This window comes from Carlito syrichta, unplaced genomic scaffold (genome assembly GCF_000164805.1).
Source record: "Carlito syrichta isolate Samal-C Ts95f unplaced genomic scaffold, Tarsius_syrichta-2.0.1 Scaffold170657, whole genome shotgun sequence".
Lineage (NCBI taxonomy): Eukaryota > Metazoa > Chordata > Mammalia > Primates > Tarsiidae > Carlito > Carlito syrichta.
In genome coordinates, this window is record NW_007114753.1 from 30,899 (window position 1) to 40,924 (window position 10,026).

Here is a 10,026-nt window from a genome sequence, read left to right on the forward strand (position 1 = left end):
GAGGCTGAGGGAACCCTCTGGGTCCTTGAATTTGGTCCTAATGGTGTGGGTTAGAAATGCAGGCTTCTCTCCAATCCGAAAAGATGAAGAGAGGCATCCTGTTGTGCACGGTCAGTGGGGCTTGTGGGTGGCTTTGAACCTTTAGACCTTTTTTTTTTTGAGTAGGCAACTCACTCTGACACCCAGGCTGGAGTGTAGTGGCACACTCCCGGCCACCGCAGCCTTGATCTGCTGGGCTCCAGCGATCTTCCGCCTTAGCCTTCCAAGTAGCTGGAACTGCAGGCACGTGCCACCATTCCTGACTAATTTTTTGATTTATTGTAAAGACAACATCTCACCACGTTGCCCAGATTGGTCTCGAACCCGTGGGCTCAGGCAATCTTCTTGCCTCTACCTCCCAAAGTGCTGGGATTATAGTGTGAGTCACCACACCCAGCCCGCTTCAGCCCTTTGATTCATTCTGAGGATGAGGATGAGGTGGGGGCTTGGGTCAGACAAGCCTGGGCTCAAGGCCCAGCACCGCTACTGTCTGGGTGCTATGTGGGGGAGTTCTTGGCACCTTCTAAGCAGCCCTCAAAGAGAGTGGGACTAGTTAGTGGGTCCCTCACACTTCTACTTTCTTTTTATATGTTTCGGTTTTTTTTTTTGAGTTGGAGTCTCACTCTGTCGCCCAGACTGGAGTGCAGTGGCACCCTCGTGGCCACCACAGCCTCGACTTGAAGGGCTCCGATGATCCTTCTGCCTCAGCCTTCCAAGTAGCCAGAATTACTGATGCACACTTCCACACCTGGCTAATTATTTTATTTATTGTAGAGACGAGGTCTCACCAAGCTGCCCAGGCTGGTCTTGAACCCCTGGGACTCAGGCAGTTCTCTCGCCTCTGCCTCCCAAAGTGCTGAGATTACAGACTTGAGCCAATGTGCCCAGCTTAGACTGTGAGGTTTATGAGGGCAGGGCTGCAGGCTGTCTTATCCTCAGCGTCCATTCACTATTTTTTTTTTTTGAGTCCAAGTCTCACCCTTTTGACCAGGCTGAAGTGCAGTGGCACGCTCACAACCACCCCAGTGTTGACCTGCTGGGCTCCGGCGATCCTTCCACCTCAGCTTTCCAAGTAGCTGGAACCACAGGCAAGCGCCACCATGCTTGGCTAATTTTTTGATTTATTGTAGAGATGAGGTCTTGCCAAGTTACCCAAGCTGTTCTTGAACCCCTGGGCTCAGGCAGTCCTCTCGCCTGTGCCTCCCAAAGGGCTAAGACTACAGGCTTGAGCCACCATGCCTGTCTTTCTTTGATTAATTCTTAACCAGATGGTCAGAGGTCGGAGGAGCAGACTGGGGCGGGTAGACCTGGGCTTGAGTCCACTTGAAGCTGTGTCACGCAGTTGGCTGCAGTTTTCTATCTGTCCAGTGATGTGTCCTCTTTCGAGTGCTGCCATGATGGTGACGTGTTGGGATCGCATCTGGGGCTGCACCACTTGCTATCAACCTTCACTCCTCGTGTGGAGATCCACCCTCACACCTTCCTGCTGCACCTTCTGAGCACTGGCCCCTGGCCCAGAACTCAGAAGACAGTGGGCAAATGGGTTGACAATTTGCTTGATTTGGGAGCGCAGTGACTCAGGCGTGTAATCCTAGCGCTTTGGGAGGTCATGGCTGGAGGATTGCTTAAGGCCAGGAGTTCAAGACGAGTTTGCTTGATTTGGAAACGGACTTTCAGCTGGAGCCATCCTGTGGCCCCCAAAGCATCTTTATATTTTTCTTATCAAGTTCAAGGCCTTATATTGTACTTAAAAATTCTATAGGGACTCTCACTCAGGGTGACAGTTCATCTGGAAGGGTTTGAAAGGGGATTTGGGGGGAAAAAAGAGATCTGTTTTATTCTCCCCACCCCAGAAAATGTTAGAAATTGGCTATTATCCCCCAAGAAAATATTATAGTCTATTTGAATAATCAGGTAAAGTTGTTTCTATTTTTTGATAAAGAAAAACAAATTTTTAACCTTTAGTACAGGGATCCCCAAACCCTGGGCCACGGCCTGTCCAGTTCTGTGGCCTGTTAGGAACTGGGCCTCACAGCAGGAGGTAAGCAGAGAGCAAAGCTTCATCTGTGTTCACAGCTGCACCCTGTGGCTCGCACGAACACCTGAGCCATGCCTCCTGTCAGATCAGTGGCTGCATTGAAGTCTCACAGGAGCGCGAACCCTATTGCGAACGGCGCATGCAAGGGATCTAGGCTGCACACTCCTTATGAGAATCGAATGCCTGATGATCCGAGGTGGAGCTGAGGCGGTGATGCCAGCGCTGGGGAGCGGCCGCAGATACAGATGAACACGAGCAGTGAGGTTCGACTGCACAGAGACCACGATAGATCAGCTGCTTGCAGACGCGTATCAAAACCCTGTCAGGGAGAAGCAAGTGGTCGTCGTGCTTCAACTGTGCAGCTGCATCTGGTGGCAGGCTTTACGTCAGAGTCCGACCCCTTAGTCTGCGTGTGGTCTGCCCGTTGCTTTATTTACCACTTCTATCCACACCTCTTTTTTAGTGGTGAGCTGTGTCATTATTTCCTTGTATATGACAATGTAATAGTAATGGAAGCAAAGTGCACAATCAGTGTTATGCGCTTGAATCATCCTGAAACTGTTGCCCCTTCCCATCCCTGGAAAAACTGTCTTCCACGAAACCGGTCCCTGATGCCAAAAAGGTTGGGGACCTATATAATGTGGCTGAACAGAAACGCCTCCTCCCTAATACATAGAAGTCTGGTAAGAGTGATTTGCGTCCTTCCTAGCCGTCATGATTCGCTCTGTCAACACACTTCCTAGAAAGCTGATGTGACAGTGAGCCTCTACTCTGCAATGCTCTGTGACTTCTCCCAGGAGCTGAGTGAGAGTAACTTGGTTTAAAAACACAAGCAAAAACCACCACACACACACACACGCACACACACACCCCATTCGGGTAAATGCTGGCTGTTAATGGGAATTGTCCTCAGGAGCGGCCTGCCTGCTTGGTCCGGTCTCTGGGCCCACATGGGGAGAGTTTGCACAGACCTCTGGGCTGTAGGTGACATCGCAGAAAGATCCGCCACCGGCCGCACCATTGCCCTGCACAAGGGCTCCTCCATCTTGTCCTGCCAGTTCTGAAAACAAGTCCTCACGCTCCATCCACACTGGCCACATTCCCCTAGAGTGTCCTGCTTCTTGGAGTCTTTGCACATGGGCACGTGTCCTCCCTCCACCCTTCCTGAGTCGGTCTGCTTTCAGCCTTCATGGTCTTGTCAAATGTCAGAGTTCTTCTCTGACCACGGGATCCACGTATGTCATTGCCTGACCCTCTTCATTGCAGAACTTCCTGTATTTCTTTCTCTGCACGTGCTAGTTTGTCACTCTACTGCGATTAATTTAACTGCTGACATCCATGAGGCCGAGAGTGAATATACTTCATTCACCACTGTGTATGTAACACCAGCATGGTGCTTGACACCTAGCAGGCACTCAACATTTGTAAGATAGAAGCAAAAAAAGAAAGTAAAAACGATCTATAGTAGGACCACTTAGGGTTCAGATAAACTCTATGAACATTTTGCAGTGTCCTTGCAGATGCAAATGTGTGTGTGTATGTGTGTGTGTGTAGACACACATATAGTTTATATTACCACACAGTTTATATTACTCTGTAATTTGCAATTTTTGTTAGATAATATGTCATTGACAGGGTTCCCTGTCAGTATCTTTTTTATTTTTATTTTTTATTTTATTATTATTATTTTTTGTCAGTATCTTTCTATATTCTTCTGCAATAGGACTCGAGTGTATGGCTGAATTGTAGTTAACTGCTGTGAATGGACATGAATAGTTTCCAAATTCTGCAGCTTATAAGCAACACTGTAATGAAATCTTCATAAATCTCCGCAGCTCCCTTAATAGTCATAGCTAGATAGTCCTTAATTACTGGAATTTGCATACAGATTTGCTGGCTTGAAGGCCCTTTGAGGGCTTTGGCCTAAAAGCCCTGCCAGCCTGTCTGAGGAGGGAACCCGCTTTCTTGAACTCTCCAGAGCCATGAACTTTGGTCTACCTGGGGGGTCGCGAGCGTCCTCCGCGTTGGTGGTGAAGGTTGCTGGGGTGTCAGCCCCAGGAGTGAAACTGCGGCCGTGTCAGCTGACGTGCCTGCGGGGACTTGGCACCTGCCTGTGCCGCCCTTCTCCCTCCGGTCTCCCCAGCACCGGGCAAGGGGCACGCCCAGCGTCACCTCCGGTGCCTCCCACCCACCCCGGAGCCCGAGGGACCTGATCCTACCACCTCTCTCCGCTTCTCCCTCTGGGTTTCAACCCCCACGAGAGAAAGGCCTGACTCAGACCTCGGCGTGCGTGAGCTTTACAGCCAGGCTACACAAGAAGTGCTGGGTAAGGTCCGTGCAGAGACCCTGCGCCCCACCCACCCTCCTTCATGCCCTGCCTGCTGCACTTCCCCAGGCTTGACTTTAGCCCAGGTTGCCCTGCTGGGAGCCCTAGACTGATCACCTGCCTCTGAGCCCTGGTGCTGTGGGTCAGAGCGGCCCTGCCTGAGGCAGAGGGTGGCCGTCTCTCCTGCCCTCTCCTGATGACTTAACAACAAGAGGGAACCGTTGCATAGGGTGGGGGTGTTCGGGTTGTCAGAATAAGCACTCAAAAACACGGGGTGCCCAGTTGTATCTGGATTTCAGATAGACAATGAGTAATTTCTTACTATAAGTGTGCCCCATTCAACAGCTGGGGCGTACTTACACTGAAAACATATTTGCTGTGTACTTGAAAATCACCTTGACCTGGACATCTGACATTTGATCTGGCAGCTACAGATGTGGTGGACGCTGTGAGTTAGCCCCTCACCTTCCCCCTTCTTTATTTCTAATGTGCTGTCTTGGACTGCAGAGGGTGGACAGCTACCAAGGACATCTCCCAGACTCCCTTGTGTCCAAATGCACATGGGCTTCCACCGTGTACATTTTTCTTTTGAGTCAGAGTCTCACTCTGTCACCCAGGTTGGAGTGCTGTGGCATGCTCACGGCCACCGAGGACTCGACTTGCTGGGCTCAGGCGATCCTTCTACCTCAGCCTTCCAAGTAGCCAGTACCACAAGTGTGTGCCACTTCATCTAATTAATTTTTCTTGATTTGTTGTACAGATGAGGTTTCACCAAGTTGCCCCAAGTTGCCCAGGCTGGTCTCGAACCTCTGGGCTCAGACAATCCTCTTGCCTCGGCCTCCCAAAGTGGTGGGATTATAGACGTGAGTCACTGCGCCCAGCCTTTTTTTTTTTAGTTGGAATCTCACTCTGTCGCCCAGGCTAAAGTACAGTGACATGCTCACGGCCATCGCAGCCTCAACCTGCTGGACTCAGGCAATCCTTCTGCCTCAGCCTTCCAAGTAGCTGGAACTATAGGCAAGCACCACCATGCCTGGCTACTTTTTTGATTTATTGTAGAGATGAGGTCTCCCCAAGTTGCCCATGCTGGTCTCGAACCCCTGGGCTCAGGCAGTCCTCTTGCCTTAGTCTTTCAAAGTGTTGGGATGACAGACTTGAGCCACCATGCTCAGCCTCCACCGTGTACTTTCACTTCGTGGGAGGCTGAGGCATCTTCCTGCCCACAAGCAAGACCATGGAGACACGTGGCTTTGTTGCAGCCACTTCAGTATCTGTTCCCAGCTTCCTGGGAGCCAGGGGTCTGAGGCCCTGAGAGTAATGGCCGCCCTCCCCATTGCAGGGTCCAGCCACCAGCTCATGTCTGTGCAGAAGCTGTGGCCACTTCCTGATTGTTGGGTCATGCCTGTGGCAGTGTATGCACAAACACCTGCCTGGCAGGTGAGCTCTCCAAGGTTTTGGAAGTCATGACCGAAGGCTCAGCGGAGGCCTACTCTGTTGGCTCTGTAAGTGAAACTCTAGGCCGGGTGTGATGGCTCAGGCCTGACATCCCAGCACCTTGGGAGGCTGAGGGAGGAGGATCGGTTGAAGCCTGGAGTTCCAAAACGGCCTGTGCAACATAGGGAGACCCTTTCCCCCAATCTCTGCAAGACATTTAAAAATTAGTCGGGTGTCGTTGCACATGCCCAGTGACTGGGGAGGTTGAGGCGAGATCGCTTCAGCCCCGGAGGTACAGGCTGAGGTGAGCTATGATGGCACCACTGCACTCCAGCCTGGGCGCCACGGTGAGACCCTGTCCCAGACAAACAGACAAACCAACCAACCAACACTCCAGGTGCCTCATTCCTTGTATTAATGTCCTTTCTGTTCAAAATACTTTATCAACTCCCTAGAGCTGCTGTAACAAAGGACCACAGACTGAGCAACCTAAAACAACAGGAACATGCTGCTGTGTAGTGGGGGAGCCCAGAAGTCCAAGGTTGAGGCTGGCCCCGCTCTCTCTGAACTTGTGGGGATCGGAGGCTTCCTCGCCTCTCCCAGTGTCTTAGCCCGAGCGTCCCTTGGCTGGTGGCACGCAACTGCAGCCTTCCCTTGGCCTTCCTCCCACGTCTCTCCACACAGACCTCTTTCCGGACAGGTCTGGGTCCAGATTTCCCTCTGCATCAGGACATCATCACGTGGGATTGGGCCCGCCCTCATGACCTCATTGCAACTTGATTAAATCTGCAGAGCCCTTATTTCCCAATACGGTCACATTCTGAGGTCCTGAGAGTCAGGACTTCCCCGTGTCTTTTGGGGTGGATACAATTCAACCCATAACAAACACTTGCGTGCTGTGTCTCGGACTGATGAAATCATCACAGCTGCCATTTTTTTCCTGGCCTCACAGAAAAAGCAAAGCACAAGTCTTTCGTACACAAACCCTGTAAGCTCGCCTCAGGGAGAAGCCGACGATCACCACGTGCAAGAAAGACACGGGTATGGCCCTCCTGCCCGTGGTCTCAGGAATGGCATCTCCCGCCCACCTCCCTCCTGGACCTGAGCTGACGGCGCCAGACTGTCCCAGGCGCGCCATCCCGACCACTACCCACAGCTAGCGTTTTCATCGCTACCCGCCGAGGCCAGCCTGGAAAACCCAGGTCGCCAGTGTTGCTTGCCCAGCTGGAGATTAGGTGGGAGCTGAGCCTTTCCCTCCGGCTCACAGAGGGAAAACAGGCTGAAAAGCGGAGATACACAGCTCCCAGGATGGAACATCCCGAAATGGGCCGCTGACCCATTATGGGCCTCCAGGCAGGGAAGGCAAGGCAAGGGATCCTCTTCTATGGCTGTCAGCTCTCTCCTGACTGGGAGGCGGAGTCCTCTCCACCTGCTGTTCGAATCTCTTCCTCTCTGGGATTCTGAGTTTGGCACAGGCCTACGAGTGTGAGCCCACCATATTTTTTCGAAGGGCAAGGATTACCTGCCTGGTGGCTGAGTGTCTGACAGAGCTTGGGGTGAGGGTTTCTGCCCTGGCGGGGGCCTTTCATGTAGACATTGCATCTCAGCTCCCACGCCCAGTTAGGCAACGGGTGCATCACGGGTGTCCATTTCCTCTAAGGCAAAGCCACTCGTGATCATCGATAGTGCCCCTGGACGGTGCGAGCCACCATCGAGCACGTGCCGAGCTCAAGACAGAAAGAAGCAATTAGTCTTCTGATCAACACGGTTTTTCCACATGAAAGGTTTGAGCTGACGCGTCCTCCAGATGACACCACGTCTTGGCACAGCTGCGATGGCCACCAGGCCCTTGTTGTCACTTTCTTCTGCCAGAAGCAGCCCAGGAGGTGAGAGGAGGGGAGGGCCTGAGCAGAGGGAGGCCACCGCTGCTCCCCGTCTGAGCCCGGTCTCTCAGCCGTAGCCAGGCTCCCAGACCCAGTCGCGGCCTGGAGAAGCGGAGAGCACCTCTCGGCCTCACTTCAGGGGGAGGAGACCAGCCGTTCGGACAGACGGTTGGCAGGTCCCTAGGCCGAGGAACAGAACCGGGGGCCCGTGGGCCACATGGAAGGGGGATCGTGGCCGAGAAAGGGCGGCTTTAGGGCACCGGGTCATGTGAGCAGCGGAGGGATTTCTTCCCTCTAATTTGCAGTTTTCTTTTGGGGGTGGGGGCTGGGGTCTCACTCCGTTGCCCAGGCTGGAGCGCAGAGCGGCACGCTCACGGCCACCCCAGTATCGGCCTGCTGGGCTCCGGCCATCCTTCCATCTCAGCCTTCCAGGTAGCCGGAACGACAGGCGCACACTACCGTGCCTGGCTAATTTTTTATTTCTTGTAGAGACGAGGTCTCATCAAGCTGCCCAGTCTGGCCTCAAGCCCGTGGGCTCAGGCAATCCACTCGCCTCGGCCTCCCAAAGTGCTGGGATGACGGCTAAGCCACCGAGCCCGGCCTGTGTTTTTCTGGCCACAAAAAGCAGTAGTCACGACAGATAACGGGAAAGACACATAAAATTATAAAAAGAAACAAAGTCATCCAATGATAGTTCCCAGTGCCCAGAGTTGCCACCTGATAATATTCTGGAACATTTTCTTCAAATATATGAGATCCTCTCTTGCCCTATAAAGTGTCCATAATTTTCCAGGATAAATCTCTCCAGGTGTGAAGCCTTCTCATTGTTTCAAGCAGACTTTGTGGACGTTTTCTGCAAACCACCTCTCTCCCTGTTCAGACCCACCCTGATCCCGCCACCTTTTATTTTTAATTTTTTTTTTTTTTTGGTAGAGATGAGGTCTTGCCGGGTTGCCCAGGATGGTCTCTAACCCCTGGCCTCAAGCAATCCACCTGCCTCAGCCTCCCCGAGCGCTGCCATCACGGGTATGAGCCACTGTGTCCATCCTTCCTTTCCTCACAAGAGACGTAGCACGACCGCCCCTACTTGGAGACAGGAGGCAGGCTAAGCCGAAGAGCGGGTCCTGTCTCACGAGGGACTGCATGACAGACTTCTGGCCTGGGACAGAAAATGGCCTGGCGGTCCTGGCTGCCCTGCCCTGCCCTTCCCTGTCGGGAGGGCCTGCTCCTGGGCCACGGCTTGGCTTGTCTGCTGGCTTGCCTGGTTCCACGGCTCCATGCCTTCGCCCTGTGTGTGAGGGCTGCCAGGTCTTAATCCAGGTCCCCTTTCGTCTCCATCCTTTGATCCCGACACACAGGGTCTTGGCTGCCACCTTCCTCTGAGAACCTCCGTGATGGCAGCAAGATTTGTCCTTGCGGTGGCTGCCGGCATCTCAGCTGGCCCCGCATCTGTGTTTCATCCCCTGATGGCAGCACCTGAGTGCTGGGGAACGCCTGCCGGCTACAAAGGTGGCCACATGATCCGGCCAATTAGCATGTCCCATCACTTTGGCTTCCATGGCTGGTTCGGGGACAGATGTGTGACTCAGTCCGGTCCACTGAAAATCAGTCCTGGGATTACGCCAGGAATTCAGAGAATGGGGTGCTCTCTTTTTTACATTTTTTGGAGTTGGAGTCTCACTCCTCTGGAGGGCAGAGGCACGCTCACAGCCACCCCAGCGGGGACCTGCTGGGCTCCAGGGCTCCTTCCGCCTCAGCCTTCCAAGTAGCCAGAACTGCAGGCGTGCGCTACCACGCCCGGCTGACTGCTGACGTGTTGTGGAGACAAGGTCTTGCCAGGTTGCCTGGGCTGGTCGCAAACCCGTGGGCTCAGACAATCCACTTGTCGTGGCCTCCCAAAGTGCCGGGATGACAGGCTTGAGCCCCCGTGCTGGCCTAGCGGCTTTTCTTTAGTCATTCTTGGGACCCACACCCGCTTTCGCTCTTCTCCGCACATGTCCATGGTCCAGTGTCCCTGGCGCCCGCTGAGCACTGTGTGAGTTCGCCGCGGACTAAGGGTGGGGACACTGGCCATAAAGCTCAGACCGGCCTAGTGGGTACCCGAGCCTTGTGAGGAGTTGCTTGAAGAAAGCCGCTCTGGAGACCCAGGGAATGCCGGCCTCCGCTTGGGCTCCAGAGGCACAGAGAGGGTCCCGGGAGTGGCCAGGAGAGGACAGCCTGGCAAAGGCAAGGAGGTGCCAATAAGAGGCGGGAGTGGAGGCTGTCAAGAGAGAGCAGGCGGGGGCGGGGGGGGGTCAGGCGGCAGA